This window comes from Schistocerca cancellata, chromosome 4 (assembly GCF_023864275.1).
Source record: "Schistocerca cancellata isolate TAMUIC-IGC-003103 chromosome 4, iqSchCanc2.1, whole genome shotgun sequence".
In the NCBI taxonomy this organism is placed as follows: Eukaryota; Metazoa; Arthropoda; class Insecta; order Orthoptera; family Acrididae; genus Schistocerca; species Schistocerca cancellata.
The window spans coordinates 845833432-845857731 of record NC_064629.1 but is presented as its reverse complement, the minus strand read 5'-3'; positions in this window follow the sequence as shown (position 1 = coordinate 845857731).

Here is a 24300-nt window from a genome sequence, read left to right as displayed (position 1 = left end):
TGGTGAAGTGACACACTACAGATCCGAAGGTCTCAGGAGCGATCTAAGGTTAGTCTTAAGATTTTTATTTGTCACGTATCACTTATTTCACCTCTGGCAGGAGGAAGACAGCTGAACACGACTATGTCAAGTAAAGCACTTTTGTATTCAAATCAGTCTTGGGTTTTTAAGAAGATTGACATTTTTTATAACGAAGAGGAAATACAGAAGTTGTTGATACTCTTCCGCAATATCTCATGTTTTACGAAGAGAAAACGAAATAAATCTCGTCTTCCGCATGCGTGTTATTTAGAATCATTACACAAGGTCTGAAGTTTCCGAAAGTAAATCCTTTGCTTGAAACTCCTCTCGAAACTGTGAATGTGTCCTTTATTCCCTTTTCCCGTTGTAACCTGTTCATTTAAAGAGCAACGTTGGCGTGAGGCAGCATGAGATAAAAGAACACCTCACTTCCTCCGGAATCTTTTTGTTCCGCTTCTCGTCGTCAAAACAGTGAATGGGTTGATGCTTTGCCTTCTCTGCCTTTGCTCGTTCATGCCTCCACTCCAGAAGGCTCCGGCTATGCACAGCCTCAAGTGAAACGTAGTGGGCCACAAATCGTTTCGGAGGAAGGCAGCACTGGAACTAAGACACTGCACTCGTAATCGCGAGGAGCAATCATCAACTCTCCGTCCAGCCACCTCCTGTAGGTTTTCCAGAACTCGTATCTTCATCGTCCAATTACTTCCTCAAAAAACGTCACACTACAGTTTATTTCCCATGCGTGCCAAATATGAATCTTGTCTATAAACATGAAACTCTTAAGATTTATTTTTATTCCCTCGAAATACAGACGCGTCGCTTGACTAAGACACCAAAACCAGAATAAAGCTGACACTGCTAAGGCAAATCTTAATGAGTAATCATTCATTATTGATGTTTCCTGGCCTGAGAGTTCTCAATAATATTTATTTGGTCAGTTTGATTCGGCGTGCTGAAAAATAACGCATCCGAATTTTTGTGACTTCTCAAATTCGGCTGAGGCATTATATGTTATGCATATTACTCTGTCGATTTTCACGCTTCACTGATGTGAGTAGCAACCGTTTGTATTTAAAGGGCTAGGAATTGTAGCGTGTAACATAAGGGTGTGGACTGTAACTATGTCGGTGTGTGAGAAACCGTGTGCTGTAATCCCTCAGAAAACTGAAAACACGAATTCGAAGAGCTCTTCCATACATAGATCACCCTCTTCTTTAGGATGGCAGTGCCAGACCATACACGAAGTCTGCAACATCTTCAACAATGCGACGCCTGGGGTTCACTGTCATCGATCATCCTTCATACAGTCTCGACTTCCGCTATATGATTTTCATCTGCTTCCAAAACATGAAGAATAACTTCGAGGGGCTCACTTTGATAGTGATGATATGGTGAAAAGTGGACATGCCCCTTAGGCTACTGCGCAACTCTCGTACTACGCACTCCGCCATTGCCGACCTCTACGCATCAGTCTGCGTTGCACTACAGCCACGTAAACATGACTGCCGTCATAGTTGCTCCTGACAATTGTGAATTACGAAGTGTAATTCGGTTTCTGTTAGCAGAAGGGAATAGTGCAGCAGAAGTTCATCGCAGAATGAGCCGAATGTACGGTGATAACTTCGTGACTGATGGTGTTGTGTATGAATGGTACCGAAAGTTTAAAGATGGACGAAATGACGTGCATGATGAAGGGGGCCAAGGACGCAGGTCTGTCGACCTTGCTGAACAAGTTAGAGAAAATCGTAGGTTCACCATAACGGTTTCGTCTATGGAAAATTCAGGCAACGGCCTTGCCGCAGTGGATACACCGGTTCCCGTAAGATCACCAAAGTTAAGCGCTGTCGGGGGTTGCCAGCACATGGATGGGTGACCATCCGGGCCGCCATGCGCTGTTGCCGTTTTTTGGGGTGCACTCAGCCTCGTGATGCCAATTGAGGAGCTACTCGACCGAATAGTAGCGGCTCCGGTCAAAGAAAACAAACATAACGACTGGGAGAGCAGTGTGCTGACCACACGCCCCTCCTATCCGTATCCTCACTTGAGGATGACACGGCGGTCGGATGGTCCCGATGGGCCGCTTGTGGCCTGAAGACGGAGTGCTATGGAAAATTCGGAAGTTTCAAGATCTGTCGTACACTCTATCGTCACTGAACATTTAGGCTACAGAAAACTTTGTGCTCGTTGGGTTCCAAAAATGTTGACAGTCGCCCACAAAAGTCGCCAGATGGCGTCAGCTTTGAATTTCCTTGACCTTTATCACGATGAAGGAGAGAACTTTCTGAAATGAATTATTGCTGAAGATAAATCTTGGATCCAATACCACACACCGGAAACAAAACGACAATCACAATAATGGATACACCCAAATTCATCAAACGAACAAAAAAAATTCAAACAAACATCAAACAACAGTAAAGTTACGGCTACCGTGTTTTGGGACCAAAAAGGTGTGTTACTTGTAGAATTTATGCAGCCTGGAAACACTATCAATGCTGCTGCTTACTGTGCAACTTTACGACGTCTGCAGAGAGCCATTCAAAGAAAACAGGAATGATGACTTCAAGAATTGTGTTGATCCATGATAATACTCGTCCACACACAGCTGGTACACCTCAACGGCTCCTTTAACAATTTCAGTGGCACATTTTCGATCATCCGCTGTACAGTCCTGACCTGGCACCCAGCGACTTTCACCTTTTCCCTGAACTGAAGACGTGGCTAGCAGGGCAGCACTTCCAAACCAACGAAGATCTTAAAATCAACGTCAATGCTCATTTGAAATCATTGGCGGCAACATTTTTTGAAGAGGGTATTTCAAAGCTTGTCCACAGGTACGATAAATGTCTTAATCTTTTAGGTGATTATGTTGAATAATAACCATAAGTGTCCAAAACGTTTGGTAATAAAATAATTGTTTCCTATGAACTTGTCCTTTATTTATTGCCTATCGGAGGGTGAAAAAAACGGCCATTGTGTGTTCTGTACACAAACAGAGATCGCATGTTGTAGTTGGTTTCGCTCCGAAACTTTAAATTTCCCTTTTGGAGACGATACCACTCAACAACGCAGCCTGCCAAATTGCGGTCACTATAGCAGCGTGTTACATATAGAGCTTACGAAACCAACACTACAGCAAAATTTAAAGTTGAACTCTCCTGTTAACTTAGCCTTTTGTCACTCGAGATTACATCAACGGGGTCCACGAGTCGATTGCTGAGTGTCACAGTTGTGGTTTCTGCTCAACGGAAGATATTGCAATAATGTATGTGCACATAGTGATCTGTATACTCTCTTGGGTGTTCACGTCAGCTGTGTAAGGACATATCTTAAGGATACCTACAGAGTCATCTCATCTTCATCGTCCAGAAAGGCTGAAGTCACGTGCAAGTTTGACCTGTCTCAATGTGATAAGGGTTATTCACTTATTTCTCGTCAGTACCCTTATGCCATTCACTGCACTGACATCGGAACGAGGGAATTACCGTAGTAACACAATATTCCATTATAAGACGCCCACTAAAACAGAATAATTCTTTCAGATAAGCCACTAATTTTACAGTATTACTAGTGGTTTTGTGTGTTTGTTGCCATTGTTAATTTCACCACACCCTAGGAAATTCTGGAAGGGTAATATCATTCGAATGAAGTAAATGTTACATGATTATTTCCATCAGGACATCCCTATTTAATACGTAATTGACACGTAGATGTCACGAGAGACGGCCCCGCCAGTGTAAAAGGAGGCGGGGAGTACTAAGTTGTTAGTAGAGAAGCGGTAACAACCGAATGGGTCAAACACGAGATCTCAGTGACTTCGAACGTCGACTAGTCGTTCTATGTAATCTGAGAAACACATTCATCTGGGATATTCCAGCTCTTATAAAGCTGCCAAAGTCGAGTGTTGGTGATGTGACTGTGAAATGGAAACTCAGAGGAACAACCACAGCCAAACAAAGATCAGGCAGATCTGACGCAGTGACAGAAGACATGGAGCTTCGAGCACTGCGGAGGGTAGATGTAGAGATTGGCATGAAATCAGCAGAATGGATTGCTCGTGAGTTCTTAAGTGTCACTAGCAGTTGAGCTAGCGCAGTTACTGTGCGTAGGGAGTTAAAGAGAATGGTATACGATGGTCGAGCAACTCCACATAAGCCACACATATCTGCAGTCAACACTGAACTACATTTGAGGTGGCATAAAAAGCGATGTCAATGGACAATGGTTGACTGGAAACGAGTGATTTGGAGTGAGTAATCAGCCTATACGCTGTGGCAACCCGATGGAAGGATTTGGGTTTGGATTTGGCGAATGCGTGGAGAATGTTACCAGCGATAATGTGTTGTGCCAACACTAAAACAGTGAGGAAGTGGTATTGCGGTGTGACCGTGTTTTTCAAGGTTAGTGTGCAGTCTCCTTATTGCTCGTAAGGAAACGCTAAATGCAGAGGTATATGAGCAAATTTTGTTGTATTATGTACTACGTGCAGGAGAATAACAGTTAGGAGACGAAGATATCTTGTATCAGCGTGACAGTGTATCCTTATCATAAAGCAGGATCTTAAAAGTAATGTTCTGTGGACTGTAACGTTCATGAGATGAAATGGCCTACCCTGAGTCTCGACCAGAACCCAACGGAATACCTTTGGAATAGTCAGAACGTAGACTTCGCTCCACACCGCAACGACCAATATCACCTCCCACTCTCGTTTCGGCTCTTAAGAAAGAATGGACTGCAATTCCTCCACAGATACTCAGAAACATCACTTAAAGTGTTTCCTGTGGAGTTCTAGTAGTCATAAAGCCGAAGTATAGGCATCTCACGTTATTGTACACTAATAGGTATCCAAATACTTTTCATTAGATAATGTATTACTTTCGCCACACGTTGAGAAGATGAGACAATACCTTCCTCCCCAAACCAAGTTCTACAGGAGAAATTACTTTCCTTGTGTTTCTTATTTCAAGCAATCAATTCGCATAAAATACGTTAAGTTTCACGAAAGAGAAATCTAATTGAAGGGAAAAGAAGCAAAAGATACGGTGGGAACAGTAGTATCGTGAAACGGATAGTCCGGAGCGAAAGTCCCATTTAGACACGCAGTTTTAAGCTGTCCATAAGATAATGAGATGATGTCGTTTGTTTATTGTCACTACAACGGCCCCCTCCCCCCTTCCCCCCCCCCCCATGAGCGTAACACTAGGCTGCCACTAATACATTTATAAAACGTACAATCACAGTATTCTTTAAATTTATTAAATGATAAATTATTTACATGTTTTTTAGTTATTAAATCGAATGGATTAACCCTGTGGCTCTAAAATAAAAGTTGGTAATGTTTTAAAATATACACAAGCTGCAAAGTAATCTTTATTTGCTGGTATTCAGAAATTTCTACACAGCAAGCTTACAAAGACGTTTTCAAGTGCACCTCCAGGTGTTGTGAATAGTGAGTCTTATTTACGTCTCACTTATGATCAATAACGTAATTCTTATAAGTTACATTTTTACTTACGTCTAGGTGGAGTTGACGATCATACGGCGTCCAGGGGGCAACTGTGAGCTGTCTGTTATGAACAAATATCTTTTTGTTATATTAAATTTTTGCTGATTTTTATTTATTTATTTATTTTTGACAGCTATTTGAAGGTCTGTATCCTTAGGCGCTATATTTATATAGGTTTTTCGTCTTTGGGAGTCACAGATGATAATCTGTCGGGAAAAAAAAACGGACCACTTCATTTCATTGTAATATGTTGTAGGAAGTGAGCAGTAGGTGAGGAAGTTTGTTCTGGGTGAGTGTTTTGGAAAGACTGTCGGATGAAAAAGATGGAGAGACGCAATCTCTTAAGATTTTCATTACATTCTTCTTTTTCATTGATGTTGAAGAGTATTTTAGCTAGAGTGCCAGATGTATTTATTTATAAACCGTATTATACCTGTTACGATGCGGACATGATAACCGACGCACACGGAAAGAAATAACATTCGTCCAAAAGAACGTGGAAAATCATGCGAAGTGATACAAGTTGGTCGACACGTGGCTAACCAATCGATGCGCTACCGACACGCCAAGGCAGTTAGCGCCCCCACTTCTCTTCCCCTCCAGCTACACACATAATTCACTGTGCGTCAGGCGGGGTCCGATACACCCCCACGTTTCGGTGGCCCTCACACTAATTAACTGGCCTTAACTATTGGGCACTCTCGTAACTCGTTTAGGACAGTGATTCTGGCTGGTCACCGAGTTAATTCTCAAAGAAAGCATCGAAATACAAAAAACTATGTATATATTCTACAGAGCGTTATCAACTGTAGCAGACTCCACGACTGTTATTGAACCCATCTTTAGAGACATTCAGAAGTAAACTGACGAGGATTTTATAGCAGTAATAGGCCATGGGTGATGAGCGAAGTGCGGATGCTGTCTGAGGAATAGCTCGTTGGTGGCTTATACCATTTTTGTGAAGTTTTAAATGGAAGAAGTAACGTTATGGGAATTTATTATTACGTGTGACGGTACTATCTGCCCAGAGACAAGAGATAGCATATATGAAAGTGTTATCTGATTGTGTCGTTAGAGCGGAAGTTGTACGTTGTCAGACTCTTTCGATCATTAACCAAAACAATACGTATTATAACCATGCGAGTACAAAGGACATCGCAATTCTTTCCAGACACATACAACTATAAGAAATAAATAAACAAAGTAGGAGCGGGGTTTGAGATAAATCAAGGTAGGCTGAATAATCACGGCTAGTAGAAACAAATTAAGGAAAAGATAGGTTTCAGACACCACGGCCATTTTTAAGCGATCATCTGAATAAAGGTACATAACAATGTTAAAAACGGTACTAAATGCAATAAATTGCGTATATAGAGAAATTTGCGACAAGCATCAATAATGGGGTGTCTTGCATGGCTTGGTGTGGAGGGTCATTCTCTACCAGAGATGGATGTGGGTGCTGCGGAAGTTGGGTGTAGTAATTTAGAATTTATAGTGATGTCATTTTTATTACTTGACAGGGTCCTTGGCAATGGATAAAGGACTTTTCAGACTGTCTCTTGGGCGCATAGGGATTGGTTAGCATTACATATTGTCAACAAGGTAGTTCGATAGTGTTGCTTTTTTATCATGGGTAACTTCCTGTCATTGTAGCACCTTAGTGTTCATCTTTTATCTTGACGCCAAATATTTTTCTACTTTTCCGAGAAATTCCGAACTGATGATCCATCTTTTTCTGTAGGGGATTTACGTAGCTCAAAAGGAGACTGCATCTTCTGACTGAAAATAAACTCACAGGAAAGTAGGTAGGTACTTTTGTGGAGTACTTGATTATATGCTGCTACTACGTACGAGAGTAAGGCATCCTATTCATTGTGATAACTGTTAAACCTTTCATATAATGTCACAATTTATCACGTATTTATTATTTTGACAGAACTTAAAACCCCAAGTATGCTCAAACAACTTAAGAACATGCCCCCGAAAAAAATAAAATCTCAATTATACCCGTTTCGGCGTTAACAGTTATATTAATTGCGACCTTCAAAAATTTGTAACGCGTTATTTTTAGCCTTAAAGATTAACTTTATATCTTTATGTAATATAATTTGTTATAGGACGTTTTTCATTAATAAAAGCTACTGTATTTTGTAACATAATTTGTAAGACAATTAATATGTTAGAGGGTTGAGGTAATAACTGAACATTTTCCCTGACATTGATGAACTTCCTCAGTTTGTCCATTTGCTCGCCGGTGTGTTGTGCTGCTTCTGAGTTTCTTAACGTTTATTAATAGGCTCAACTGTTTTATTAAATATTACATAAAAAAATCATTCCTTGGTTGGTTATCATTGTTTCAGGTGCTCACATGCTTTAGTACCCATTGACTATCACTTGTGCTACTGTTTGCGCCTACTGATATATATATATATATATATATATATATATATATATATATATATATATATATATCTGTCGTAGACATGAAAAATCATCGACTACTGTAAGCAAATAACGGTTTCTTGCTGGTATTTGTGGAAAATGTCCATGTGTATCCAGCCCAGTCGTCGGAAAGGGTTTATTCACCTCTGGTAATAACTGTAATGCAATCTTCTAATGACTGAATGGCATTCTTTGTACGCATGGGGGACAGTGACATCTCGTTTTCACATCATCCAACGGTAATTTTGCGCAACTCTGTGTTGCGTAGCTCAACGTTTGTTCTGTCTAGTTAAAATTGAATCATGAGCCTGCCTCAGCACTTTGTTTCTTAATTTTGCTGGTACCACTATGCTCAAGCCCCACAGAGCACCACATCTTCCATGCGAATTTTTTTTTGCCTCGTGAAGTGCCTTCTTTCTGGTTAAACACCTTGTTGCTTCTTGCCATTCGACTGTGAATACCCCGCTGCATCCCATGAATGATTTAGCCATTCTGTGTACTACTTCAAAATCTAAATCACTCAGTCATAATGCCCAAATAGTTAAGTGACATGTTGATCTGTAAGTTCCATTAGTTATTTAAATGTAACATGATAAGTTGTTACAATGATGCCTGTATGTAGAGATAACAATGGAAACTGGTCATTCCATATATTAATGCTAGTATGCGCTCCTCAGTGTTTGCATAATGTTTCTCTGCTTTAATGTGCTGTATCGACACATATGCTATTGGGGGTTATACTAAATCTACCTCCTGGCTTAAAATACAACGCAAGGCAAAACTACTAGCATCACATGATGGTATAAACTGTGTCTGGCAGTCTGGAAAAGCGAGAGCTGAACTAATGTTTCATAAGTGATTAAATTTTGCAAAGGCTATTCCACAATCCAGAGGATATTTAAATCTTCTACATCTACATCCATACTCCGCAAGCCACCTTACGGTGTGTGGCGGAGGGTACTTTCAGTACCTCTGTGGGTTCTCTCTTCTATTCCCGTCTCGTATTGTTCGTGGAAAGAAAGACTGTCGGTATGCCTCTATTAAATAAGTGTGTGACGAGTCTTGGAATTTCAGTGTATTTTGGAGTAAATTTACGACAGAAATTAGACAGGCTTAGATATGATTGCAATTTATTTTCTGTAGTGGATATAGAGATATTTATCATGACATCAGCAAGTCATGGTTCAGAATGTGCAAGGTCCTGGGTAATTCGACCACTTTTCAAAGCTGAGCAGCAATTGTGCTTCATGTAAATGATCAACGATTGCAGATAAACACATTATATGCTCCTAGAATACCTTGATGAACACGATGGTGTCTTCTAAATAGGTCACGTATAGGTCTGGTTATAACTCCTGTAATAGGTCATCTAGCAGATGAAAAGTTTCCGGCACATTTTTCAGTCTATATGCCATATGGAAACAGTGATAAAGAGTGGATGAAACTGTGAAAATGGTTTTTATATGATCTTCTGGTGCAATCTCTAGTTGATGTAACTAATGGCTCACACTTCAAAGGTCCACAGAAACATAAAGACACTGGCCTAGAGTTTCAAATGTGTCTGTTACACTAGGCATATGGCAGACATGTGTGACTGTCTGTGGTTTAGATAATGGTAGTCACAAAAATTCTATATGCTCTACTGTCATCTGATGATTGGTTAGGCACAATGATAGCCTGTGTGACCAGGGAATATTATTCTCTTCTGTGATCCCACCCTGAAGTTATTGATTTATTCACTCTTAACTCTATATGGTTTTTATAGACAGGCAGTTCATTCTCAGTGTGAATATGAAGTTGGGCTTTTGGCAGGCAATGATTCACGAGGTTCAAATAAAGTGGTCCCTTCATGTCCTGCTTGTCGTGTCCCTTTCGATGTGACACTTTTCTCCTCAGAGCGTATAATCTAACAGACTGTCCTGGCATGACATAAAATTGCTATTTAATTGAACTTCATTCAGTGCCTCTAAACTATCTGTCAGAGCACCTTATGATCGCTTCATTTCTTCGGAACTATAGTTATCAGTGCTTATAGCCACAGTTTAGCTGATATCAATTTCCCATATGTAGGATAAACTAAATCATGTTAAGCATTGTTGGTTATCTAACTCTTTACTCTCAGGCAAATGTTCTACCATACATAAAGAATTAAGCAGCAGACCAGCTCATGCATCTTTCCAGGTTAATGTCCCTGTACGTTTTGGTATATTCTGTGATATGATGTCAAGACACCTAGCATGCAGTGCAGATACAGGGTGACATTTATTGAACTACATGAAATAACATCGTCATAACTTTTAACGGTTCAAACTGCACGGTTGGTCGTGGGACATGATGGGAATTAGTAAGCGCTGCATGTAGCGACGAAGCTCACTTTCATTTGGATGGGTCCGTCAATAAGCAAAACTGGCCCAGTTGGAGGACTGAGAATCCACTTTTCACGATCGAGAAATCTCTTCACCCTCAACACGTGACTGTGTGGTGTGCAATGTCTATTCACGGATTAATCGATGCGATATTCCTTAATGGCACGGTGACTACCGAACGGTACGTAAAGTTTTTCGAAGATGATTCCATCTCCATTATCTAGAGTGATCATGATTTTGACAAAATGTGGTTATTACAAGACGGAGCGAAACCCCATCGAAGCAGGAGAGTGTTCTGTTTCACAGAGGATGACCGCACTGCAGTTCCTTCGCTAAATCCTCGCACGAACGAAAACATGGCAGACATCGAAATAAGTGTCCAAGGAATAGAAAAGCAATTGAAATCACTCAACAGAGGAAAGTCCACTGGACCTGACGGGATACCAATCCGATTCCACACAGAGTACGCGAAAGAATTTGCCCCCTTGTAACAGCCGTGTACCGCAAGTCTCTACAGGAACGGAAGGTTCCAAATGATTGGAAAAGAGCACAGGTAGTTCCAGTTTTCAAGAAGGGTCGTCGAGCGGATGCGCAAAACTATAGACCTATATCACTGACATCGATCTGTTGTAGAATTTTAGAACATGTTTTCCTCTCGCGTATCACGTCATTTCTGGAAACCCAGAATCTGCTCTGTAGGAATCAACATGGATTTCGGAAACAGCGATCGTGTGAGACCCAACTCGCTTTATTTGTTCATGAGACCCAGAAAATATCAGGTACAGGCTCCCAGGTAGATGCCATTTTCCTAGACTTCCGGCAGGCGTTCGATACAGTTCCGCACTGTCGCCTGATAAACGAAGTAAGAGCCTATGGAGTATCAGACCAGCTGTGTGGCAGCATTGAAGGGTTTTTAGCAAACACAACACAGCATGTTTTTCTCAATGGAGAGACGTCTACAGACGTTAAGGTGGCCTCTGGCGTGCCACAGGGGAGTGTTATGGGACCATTGCTTTTCACAATATATATAAATGACCTAGTAGACAGTGTCGGAAGTTGCATGCGGCTTTTCACGGATGATGCTGTAGTATACAGAGAAGTTGCAGCATTAGAAAATTGTAGCGAAATGCAGGAAGATCTGCAGCGGATAAGCACTTGGTACAGGGAGTGACAACTGACCCTTAACATAGACAAATGTAATGTATTGCGAATACGTAGAAAGAAGGATCCTTTATTGTATGATTATATGATAGCGGAACAAACACTGGTAGCAGTTACTTCCGTAAAATATCTGGGAGTATGCGTACGGAACGATTTGAAGTGGAATGATCATATTAAATTAATTGTTGGTAAGGCGGGTGCCAGGTTGAGATTCATTGGGAGAGTCCTTAGAAAATGTAGTCCATCAACAAGGGAGGTGGATTACAAAACACTCGTTCGACCTATACTTGAGTATTGCTCATCAGTGTGGGATTCGTGCCGGCCGGGGTGGCCGAGCGGTTCTAAGCGCTACACTCTGGAACCGCGCTACCGCTACGGTCGCAGGTTCGAATCCTGCCTCGGGCATGGATGTGTGAGATGTCCTTAGGTTTGTTAGGTTTAAGCAGTTCTAAGTTCTATGGGACTGGTGACATCAGAAGTTAAGTCCCATAATGCTCAGAGCCATTTCAACCATTTTTTGGGATCCGTACCAGGTTGGGTTGACAGAGGAGATAGAGAAGATCCAAAGAAGAGCGGCGCGATTCGTCACAGGGTTATTTGATAAGCGTGATAGCGTTACGGATATGTTTGGCAAACTCTAGTGGCAGACTCTGCAAGAGAGGCACTCTGCATCACGGTGTAGCCTGCTGTCCAGGTTTCGAGAGGGTGCGTTTCTGGATGAGGTATCGAATATATTGTTTCCCTCTACTTATACCTCCCGAGGAGATCACGCATGTAAAATTAGGGAGATTCGAGTGGGCACGGAGGCTTTCCGGCAGTCGTTCTTCCCGCGAACCATACGCGACTGGAACAGGAAAGGGAGGTAATGACAGTGGCACGTAAAGTGCCCTCCGCCACACACCTTTGGGTGACATGCGGAGTATAAAGTAGATGTAGATGTAGATGTCCTGGAGTAGCACTCTGGGGACCGTAATCCGGCTCTGTGGTACCCAGAGGCCACTGGTATGGGCCTCGATTGGCCGCCGTATTCTCTTTATGTGAGCACGTGTGACTCCTTTTCGTGGGGCTATATTAACGACAAGGTGTATAGCAATAGCCCCAAAGCCATTTCTGAGCTGAAAACAGCAATTCACGAAGTCGTCGATGTTCCGACATCCTAGCGGTTCATGCAGAATTTCGCTATTCGCCTGCTCCACATCATCGCCATTGATGGCAGGCATATGGAATACGTCATAACCTAAATCCGAATATCTGCAGTGACGTTTACATGTTGAATAAAGTATATGCACGCTGTACTTTGTAACTAATTTACCTGTTTCTCATATAGTCGAATAACTGTCACCCTGCAGCTGCACCTGGCCTAGTGGTGATCCTTAGAACAGTGTTGGCTTTCTGGTCATAAAACGGAGATGAAACGATGTTAGATACTGTTCTATTATATGCCATTATAAGTCAATTTTGGGGTGGAGCTCAATCAGAAACTGGAAACCAAGTATAATGTTGTAGCTGCTGCCCACTGCAGGCAAACTTTCTACACTAACCAGGAAGTTACTCTCAACACGTCCCCCACTTGGAATACCTGCATTGTCAAACTGAGAGAATTAACACCACCTCATGTGTGCTGCTTAACTTCCAATTTGGTGGATTTAATTTTACTTCACGGAGCATACCCTTACTTGTTACTGATACTTCAGACTCGGTATCTGATAAAAATTGCACAATTTTCTGTTTATATTACTGGTCATCAGAAAGTTTGTCACTGATTCCATACACAGTGACCTGTGTTAACCGTAAGTGGGAGACTGGGAGTGTTTAACAGCGGGCACGCCACTCGCTACCCTGTTTTACGGAGGTGTTCCAGGACTACCCAGTGCCCACATTTCCTGTTTCTGCGGACCTTTGAGTGTGCAATTCCATTTGGTGTGCCCATGCCATTTACATACTTGACACTGTTGCTCCATGCAATTACACTTAACATAATCTGTATGACCGTGTTTAAAAAACTTGATATCGTTATTAAATATTACTTTCTTTTCCTGGGATTTGGTGACCACATCAATTTCAGCTAGTGCTTCTGCTGTGTCTACCGCTTCATGCAAGGTCCTTGGGATTTCCGTGTGTACCATACGTGACATTTCTACTGATAAACCTCCAAAAACGCTCCAAGTGCTCTGTATTTGTCTTCATGTAATATAGGCTTCTTAGCATTATAATTCTCAGTCAGCTCATATGTGTTTATATTAATTTTACGAATTCAGTCTACAAAATTCTCTACTGATTCTCCATGTTTCTGAAATATCTCATTAAACTGTTCACAGTAGTACACAGATTTATTTTTTTCTCCAATATTTTTCCGCTCATGGGGACAAAATGCTGTAAACCCCTTAATTTCTTGTTACATGCTGCATAACCTGTAGCATAGCCTGCTGCTTTCAGTCAGGTTTTAATTAATAACTGCTCATTATTCTAGTTCCCCAACTTGCTAGTTTTATCCAAAATATAAAAAAGCCCTTCCCCTGGTTTACCGGAACATAGGTTTATCAAGGAAGTGATATTAGAGTGAAGGACGGAACAAATGTTTACCAAGGAAGTGATATTAGAGTGAAGGATGGGTTCACTAGGATGTGATTGTTCCTTTCTTTCTTTCCTCAGGTTCCCTGTACCTGCGTGTAACCGACCTATCTGAACCAGTAAGTGTTGGATCGTAGCCTGAACCGGATCCCGCTTACCCATGTTGCTTACTTGCTACTACTACAACTACACAATATACCAAAAATAGCAAGGAAGAAGAACTAAACTTCGTCCGAACATGCATTGGAAGGCACAACGTCACCGACCAACCGCCATGTCATTCTCAGCTGATAATCGTCCGTGGATGTGGAGATTGAGGTGCATGCAGTCAGAATCCTGGTCTTCCAGTCGTTAGCTTTCGTGGCTGGAGTCAATACATCTCAGTCAAGTAGCTCGTCAACTGGTTTCAAAACGACTGCGTCAACCTCACTTGCCAACAACACTTGTAAGACCCATCGAAGTATTAGACAAGCACGAAAAGGCTTAATTTTGGTGATCTGATGAGAACTGGTGTTACCATTACAGAAAGGCCGTTGGTAACAAAGAAGAAGGAAGGATAGGAAAATCAACCATACACGCTCAAAAAAATGTCAAAAATTGGCACTTACATCGCCGTATAACACACTCCTGCTGCAGAATCATGCAATTGGCTGCTATCTTCCAGTTACCATCCATCTTCATCTTCAGCAGTTTTACTGACATTAAACACAATGATGACAAAACAATTTTGACACCAAATACACTAAAGAGCCAAAGAATCAGGTACAACTGCTTAATATCGTGTAGGTCCCCGCGTGCACGCAAAAGTGAAGCAACACGACGTGGAATGGACTCAACTGCTGTCTGAAGTAGTGCTGGAAGGAACTGACACCATGAATCCTACATGGTTATCCATAAATCAGTAACAGCAGGAAGGGTTGGAGATTTCTTCTGAATAGCAGCTTGCAAGGCATCCCAAATATGCTCAGTAATGTTCACGTCTGGGGAGTTTGGTGGCCACCGGAAGTGTTTAAACTTAGAGGAGTTTTCCTGGAACCACTCTGTGACAATTCTGGACGTGTGGGGTGTCTCATTCTCCCGCTGAAATTGCCCAAGTCGGATGGAATGCACAATGGACGTGAATGGATGCAGGTAATCAGATGGGATGGTTACGTATGTGTCACTTTCCAGAGTTGTATCTAGACGTATCAGTGGTCCCATATCACTCCGACAGCACATGCCCCATACCTGTACAGAGCCTCCTCCAGCTTTATCCATGGATTCATGAGGTTGTCTCCATACCCGTACACACCCATCCGCGTGATACAATTTGAAACGAGGCTTGTCCGACCAGGCATCATGCTTCCAGTGATCAACTGTCCAATGTGCATGTTGACGGGCCCAGTTTCGGCGTAAAGCTTCGTGTCGTGCAGTCATCAATGATATACGAGTGGGCCTTCGGCTCCGAAAACCCATAACGATAATGTTTCGTTGAATGGTTCGCACGCTGATATTTGTTGATGGACCAACAATGAAATCTGCAGCAATTTGCAAAAGGGCTGCACTTCTGTCACGTTGAACGATTCTCTTCAGTTGTCATTGGTCCCGTTCTTGCAGGATCTTTTTCCGGCCGCAGCGATGTCGGAGATTTGATGTTTTATCGGATTCCTCATATTCATGGTACACTCGTGAAATAATCGCACGGGATAATCCCCAATTCATCGCTACCTCGGATATGCCGTGACACATCGTTCGTGCGCCGGCTATAAGACCATGTTCAAAACTCACTTTAATCTTGATAACCTACCATTGCAGCGGCAGTAACCGATCTAGCAACTGCGCCAGACACGTGTTGTCTTATATAGGCATTGCTGGTCGCCAGCGCCGTATTCTGCCTGTTTACAAATCTCTGTATTTGAAAACGCATACCTACACCAGTTTCTTTGGCGCTTCAATGTATAACGGGTTGTCTACGATCACTTGTTGTGTGTGTTGATTCTTTACTGGAGACTGATTTGGGTGCTGCAGAAGAAAACAGTAATGGAAACCATTTATTTACATCTATCACTCCTCGATATTAGTGATATTCATTCCAGGTGAGCGGGTCAAATACATTAGCACTGCGACTCCCAGTGTACTGACCTCGCAACGTTATCATTGTTAGCAAGAGCGAGCAGCTATCGCCGTTGTGTAAGTGGAGTCGCGCGTTGCCACCCATAGCTAGACGGCTAGGCGTCAGATGCTTATACCGTTAATACAGAAAACGGCATCTCTCCTCTGTGGCACAGTGCACAGCAGTCCTTCGTTCAAGCTCTGCAGATGCAGCTTTATCTAGACTCAATTATCGTATTTCCGTGAAGACGGAAAATTGTCGAGCTGTCTCTACAAATGGATGATTAGGCGGAGGACAAATGGAGGCCAAGTGATGGTGGTGATTACAGTATCATCAAGATGGCGCTGACAGGCACAGTCTTGATGTCATACTGCTACCCAGCTATCTGCCGATGGTATGTTGTTCACGAAGGTTTAAATGCCACTGTTCCCGGCTGACAATGCAGGATCATACGTGTTTCTGTCTCATTCGGAAATTTCTCGAACGAGGGACACTCAATAAGGACCAGTGTTGTCACAGCATAGGGAATCAGGCCACGGAAACTTGCTAGATGTTAGTCAATGTCACAGTCTGTTGACTCAGGGAAGTTCCAGGTGAAAACATCTTGTTGGTGCTGATCAGCTAGGTCATTGTCTATGCTTGCGACATAGTTACATCTATGGGTTGTGATGGTGGATTTACACCAGTGCACATAATTAAGAAACGATAGAAATTTGTAAATTAAGTAATAAATAAATGTCGCGTGACTAGGGCCTCCCGTCGGGTAGACCATTCGCCGGGTGCAAGTCTTTCGATTTGACGCCACATCGCCGACTTGCGTGTCGATGGGGCTGAAATGATGATGATTAGGACAAGACAACACCCAGTCCCTGAGCGGAGAAAATCTCCCACTCAGCCGGGAAGCGAACCTGGGCCCTGAGGATTGACATTCTCACACTGTCCATTCAGCTACTAGGGGAGGACAATTAAGTAATGTAAAATGAGTAATGTTGTACAACAACTTGGTCAAATTTTAACAACATTATATAAATACAGACTGCAGGATTTCATGGAAAGTATGTGCATGGTTTAAGGGAAGTAGTAGGGCAAACTTCGTTCCAGCCCACATTGCAGGGCCAGCCGCTGTGGCCAGTCGGATCTAGGCGCATCAGTCTGGAACCGCGTTGCTCCTGTGTTCGAGTATAATGACTTTTCTGGAGACTAGAAATCTACTCTGTAGGAATCAGCATGGGTTTCGAAAAAGACGGTCATGTGAAACCCAGCTCGCGCTATTCGTCCACGAGACTCAGAGGGCCATAGACACGGGTTCCCAGGTAGATGCCGTGTTTCTTGACTTCCGCAAGGCGTTCGATACAGTTCCCCACAGTCCTTTAATGAACAAAGTAAGAGCATATGGACTATCAGACCAATTGTGTGATTGGATTGAGGAGTTCCTAGATAACAGGACGCAGCATGTCATTCTCAATGGAGAGAAGTCTTCCGAAGTAAGAGTGATTTCAGGTGTGCCTCAGGGGAGTGTCATAGGACCGTTGCTATTCACAATATACATAAATGACCTGGTGGATGACATCGGAAGTTCACTGAGGCTTTTTGCAGATGATGCTGTGGTGTATCGAGAGGTTGTAACAATGGAAAATTGTACTGAAATGCAGGAGGATCTGCAGCGAATTGACGCATGGTGCAGGGAATGGCAATTGAATCTCAATGTAGACAAATGTAATGTGCTGCGAATACACAGAAAGATAGATCCTTTATCATTTAGCTACAAAATAGGAGGTCAGCAACTGGAAGCAGTTAATACCATAAATTATCTGGGAGTACGCATTAGGAGTGATTTAAAATGGAATGATCATATAATGTTGGTCATCGGTAAAGCAGATGCCAGACTGAGATTCATTGGAAGAATCCTAAGGAAATGCAATCCGAAAACAAAGGAAGTAGGTTACAGTACGCTTGTTCGCCCACTGCTTGAATACTGCTCAGCAGTGTGGGATCCGTACCAGATAGGGTTGATAGAAGATATAGAGAAGATCCAACGGAGAGCAGCGCGCTTCGTTACAGGATCATTTAGCAATCGTGAAAGCGTTACGGAGATCATAGATACACTCCAGTGGAAGACTCTGCAGGAGAGACGCTCAGTAGCTCGGTACGGGCTTTTGTCAAAGTTTCGAGAACATACCTTCACCGAAGAGTCAAGCAGTATATTGCTCCCTCCTACGTATATCTCGCGTAGAGACCATGAGGATAAAATCAGAGAGATTAGAGCCCACACAGAGGCATACCGACAATCCTTCTTTCCACGAACAATACGAGACTGGAATAGAAGGGAGAACTGATAGAGGTACTCAAGGTACCCTCCGCCACACACCCTCATGTGGCTTGCGGAGTATGGATGTAGATGTAGATGTAGATGTAGATGTCACACGTTCGAATCCTGCCTCAAGCATGAATGTGTGTGATGTCCTTAGGTTAGTTAGGTTTAAGTAGTTCTAAGTCTAGGGGACTAATGAACTCAGATGTTACGTTCCATGATGTGGTGTCACCACCAGACACCACACTTGCTAGGTGGTAGCTTTAAATCGGCCGCGGTCCGCTAGTATACGACGGACCCGCGTGTCGCCACTGTCAGTGATTGCAGACCGAGCGCCGCCACATAGCAGGTCTAGAGAGACGTCCTAGCACTCGACCCAGTTGTACAGCCGACTTTGCTAGCGATGCTACCCTGACAAATACGCTCTCATTTGCCGAGACAATAGTTAGCATAGCCTTCAGCTACATCATTTGCTACGACCTAGCAAGGCGCCATTACCAGTTATATTGAGCTTGCACTTATATATCTTCAAGAGCGATGTACACCAATTATGGATTAAAGTTAAGTATTCCAGCAACTACGTTCTTTTCTTACTAGACTCAACTACTTTACTGTTCCAGACCTCACGCCAGTCTGCGTGAGCTTTACGCGTGCCTTTCGGCATCCTCGCATAGTGACTTGGCTGTCTTGTCAAGTCACATAGTGCTAAGAGTCATTTGAACCATTTGAACACATTGCAGGTTGCCTACATCAGGGGCAAGCATACATTGAGGGGTAAACCTCTTGTTCTCTTTCGACTGACAGGTCCTTAACCTATTGTCCCACTAAGAGGTTTAAGGCTCCCTGGGGATATTCCATCATTTTGATTGACAGGTTATGACATCCCTGGAGAAAAACCTTTCCGTTTGATTGGCAGGTCCTTAACCTATCACTCCCCCATCATTTCCGCACCACCACTTCCCCCTTCACCTCCACCTCCCCCAAACCGCTGGGAATTCCTCTCGCTGTTACAAGCACAGTTTTTATGTCAATTTGACTGAATAATTAATTAAATCTAGCAGTTAATTAAATCCACACTCTGGGAAACCCCACAGCCCTACTACTCCCCTGCCCCTCTCAGAAATTGGCTGGAAAAAGACTCAGTTGATCGTCCATTTGGAGGAAATCGAATGCAGTTTATGGGATATTGTTTAAACAATTTAGACAACATAGTTTACTTATTAAGTTTAAAGAATTTAGCTGGAAGTCGATCACAGTGCATGGAATTTTATTTAAACAATTTAGGATATGTGTGGAGTATTCTTTATTTATTGATGGCAATCTATGGAATATAGTTTATTTATTTAAGGAATTTGGTGGACAGTCTATTGCAGTGAGCTAAATGTTGTTAAATTGTTTAGACAATGTGTGGAATATTGTTTATTTACACAATTTATGGAATACAATGTGGTGTATGGAATATATGTTATTTATTTAGTTAAAAAATTTGTTGATACACTGACTGCACTGTATGGAATATTGTTTATTTAAACCGATTGCAGGTGAGGATGCAGTATCGAATATTTAAACAGTTGCACCGATTTTTTATTCTGATCGCACATTGCAACGGTGAGTGAGCTTAGTTTATATTTGCTGCCGGTGTCTGGGATGTTAAGGCTCTATTTTTTTATTTTCTTCACTTTTCGAAGGATACTGGCGTCTAAGTACCGACTGAAAAATCAGAACTATTACATACCTAAAAATTCAAGCCATATTTCGAAACCCACCGTCGCTTTCTGCAGACGGACAGATTACGAGAATTTCAACAGCAAATTATTTTGTACACATCGACAAACATAGGTACATATTGCACTGACAGTTAAACCCTACAACAGGTGTCTACAATGATGTAATGGAAGGAATTGCGGTATAGTAGTCACCGTTTGAGATCTCCCGTGTGTGTGTCTATCGTCAGGACGCCGCCACGAAGGTCAAAACAGCCCAATGTTCTAATTACAGATCACGTTACTAAATACCACCGACCAGCGACCGGATATCGGCCTAATTTCATTTAACGCCACCCAAACAAAGCACCAAGTAGCTGCATTCTGTTGATCGGCAAATTCCAGACACGCTTCATGTCTCTGTCTCTTTCAAGAGGCCACTCCCTGTTTGAATGTGTGAAACAACGTCTCCAAACACGAAGATGGAGGTTTTCATCTCTCCTTAGAATACTGTATTCTTGTTGCCTAACGCTGAAGACAAAGAGAAAGCTGACGCAATTTCGATATCAAAAATAGAGTGAAATAAATCATTTACTTAAAATACTCACCTCTACCTTATGATGATCGTAATAAAACATATTGTGACGTCTGAGTATCACACGCAAACATTATGTAAATCAAGTAATGAAATTTCCGTGGCAAATATATCATAGACCTTAATATATCCGAGGTCCTGTACGCACCGACATTTGAGAACACAAACCCCCTTCTCTGCTTCTGTTGCTCTCACCCAGCACACTGGTCACTTCACCAGCCTCGCTGCTTGAGGCAAGATCAGACAGGTCGGCGCATTCTTTGTACCCGTCACAGGCTTAGCTAATCCATTACTTACACTTGCCGACTCCGTGTTACCGCCCTTGCAGCAACCACGGTGCACGGCGAAACCAGCAGCTGCAACTTTGATTTATACAGTAATTCTCAACAATTACATCCCGATACAGAATGCCCACTTCAAAAAATCTACGCTAACCAATCAGAGGAAACGATGTTGATGACCATACACATAGAATCTCGCATGCGAAATGTAGTTTCCTCCCGTTTATACGAGTTATTTTCGAAGATAGAAGAAATCTGACAATTCACACCTTTTCATATCACTCAAGTATCGTTAGTTGTAAAAATAAGGTACAGGACAATAGCATAGGCTTTATTCCCTCCAAGTATTCTTTCATCGGGTAGATTAATATCTTTCCTTTTCTGTCACGTCCTGCATAACAGGACTAGGATTTTAAACTCATTTTTGGCCCATGGTGCAGCGCTAAGAACCACCACTGTTACACGACGTCTGCTCACTTTCGGAATCTCCCTTAAGACAACAGCAGGGAGATGTTGTAAATATTAGATTTATACTTCGTATCACTTTATAAATTCGGTAATACATCTGATTTTATTACGATGGTCGTCTCGTCCTGTGTAGGTGAGAGAGTCAAATATCGTTAAAAGATATCGTCGCAACGAATAAAGAAGAAACGCCAAGTCGAGAATCATACCGTGGTGCCCTAGCCATCACCTATTCTCGCCTGCCGGCGTGTCACTGTTATCAAATTGACAGGCTAAGTAATTAAATTGATCGTGAGAACCACTTTGCATGGCGAGTAATTTTCCTTTTTTAGTAGTCGCATTACACTCACCAGATAGTTAAAATGGGAATCTCTGGAGGCAATTCGATGATCTTTCCGAGGAACATTATTGAGAATTGACATCTGAAGCTGACTAGAAGAGGAATCTACCGATGCCAACATACATTTACAGTAAGGACCGCACTATTAAAAACACTATCACAAGTACTATGTTACCATCATCCTGCATAAAAAGCGGTCTTGATTCTATAGGCACACACAAGAGTCGCTGTTAGCGTTACGATTTCTGGAAGAAATGCTGTCTGAGATTTGGAGTTAAGTCCATTCAGTCAACCACATACTTACGTGGGATCCAATAGAGATGTCTTTTAATGATTACAGCCACATATTCGTGCGATTCTCATAACTCGAAACAAGTCTTCTTTTTCGAACCCATCTGCTACAGCAAAACTCCAACGTGGCTTTAGACAGTCGCTCTGCATCTTCAACTGTTCTTCAGTCTCTGCTCCGCCCTCCCTGCAGCTTAATCCATATGATCATCCTAACTTAAGTCATAACTGAATACAATTGCTGTATGGGAACACTCCACTGTATGTCTATTGAGGTAACAGTGATACATGCGAGTTGACTGCTGTCTTTGTTGCTTTCCTGGAAAAATGAGAAACGTCTGTCTCTAAACTTACATGCATCTGCATTACCATTTAAGATCGATAGGAAGTAGATGGAGTCATAAGTTGAGAGGGAGATGTTGCCGCAGGTCATGTATCAGGCATATTACCATTTTCTCCGCTGTTCTCTCGGGGTGCATCAGTTGTGTGCTATAGCCTGCGATGGACCCGTATACAACCGCATGTTCTGTGTGCTACTTACAGCATTATCTACATGTGATCGTTAACAGCAAACCTCTCCAAACCACAGTTATCAGAACACTTCCAACTCATGTGTGATGAAAGATGTACATCGATGGAAAACCTGTTTCGGTACCGTCCTCTAAATGACTGAAGATGTAAGTTAGGTAGATTATTTCTCTGCCGCATCTTGGACGTAAATCGATTCGTCAGCTTCATATAGGTACGAAATAACTGTTACTATACTTTTCATGTTCCTCCTATATAAAGGCATGCAAGTGGATCATCGGGGAGAGAGCAATTCTTAGGATTTTTTTAGAAGGTTGGTGTATAAGAAGCGCAGATATCATCGTTGAAAATCAAAGAGTACATGGGTATGCCATATATATATATATATATATATATATATATATATATATATATATATATATATATATATATATATATTACAGGGCTATTACAAATGATTGAAGCGATTTCATAAATTCACTGTAGCTCCATTCATTGACATATGGTCACGACACACTACAGATACATAGAAAAACTCATAAAGTTTTGTTCGGCTGAAGCCGCACTTCAGGTTTCTGCCGTCAGAGCGCTCGAGAGCGCAGTGAGACAAAATGGCGACAGGAGCCGAGAAAGCGTATGTCGTGCTTGAAATGCACTCACATCAGTCAGTCATAACAGTGCAACGACACTTCAGGACGAGGTTCAACAAAGATCCACCAACTGCTAACTCCATTCGGCGATGGTATGCGCAGTTTAAAGCTTCTGGATGCCTCTGTAAGGGGAAATCAACGGGGCGGCCTGCAGTGAGCGAAGAAACGGTTGAACGCGTGCGGGCAAGTTTCACGCGTAGCCCGCGGAAAATTGGCTCATGCCAGAACTGGAGACCGACAGCGCCGACTTCATTTTTCAACAGGATGGTGCTCCACCGCACTTCCATCATGATGTTCGGCATTTCTTAAACAGGAGATTGGAAAACCGATGGATCGGTCGTGGTGGAGATCATGATCAGCAATTCATGTCATGGCCTCCACGCTCTCCCGACTTAACCCCATGCGATTTCTTTCTGTGGGGTTATGTGAAAGATTCAGTGTTTAAACCTCCTCTACCAAGAAACGTGCCAGAACTGCGAGCTCGCATCAACGATGCTTTCGAACTCATTGATGGGGACATGCTGCGCCGAGTGTGGGAGGAACTTGATTATCGGCTTGATGTCTGCCGAATCACTAAAGGGGCACATATCGAACATTTGTGAATGCCTAAAAAAACTTTTTGAGTTTTTGTATGTGTGTGCAAAGCATTATGAAAATATCTCAAATAATAAAGTTATTGTAGAGCTGTGAAATTGCTTCAATCATTTGTAATAACCCTGTATATATAAAACAGTGGAAAAAACCTGGAAGATGGCACATAATCGGTAAAATTCGAAGAAAACCTAGTACAATCACGAAAAATTAATGTGAAATACGTAAAAATTGAGGGAAATGCCATTAAACATTGAAAATCGCGAAAACCTAGTAAAATTATGGAAAGTGTCTGAGAACTGATAAAATTAGAGACATACACCATGAAAAGAGTACTGAGTAAAATCAATAAAATTGCGTGTTCTGGATGAGGATAGTAGACTGATACT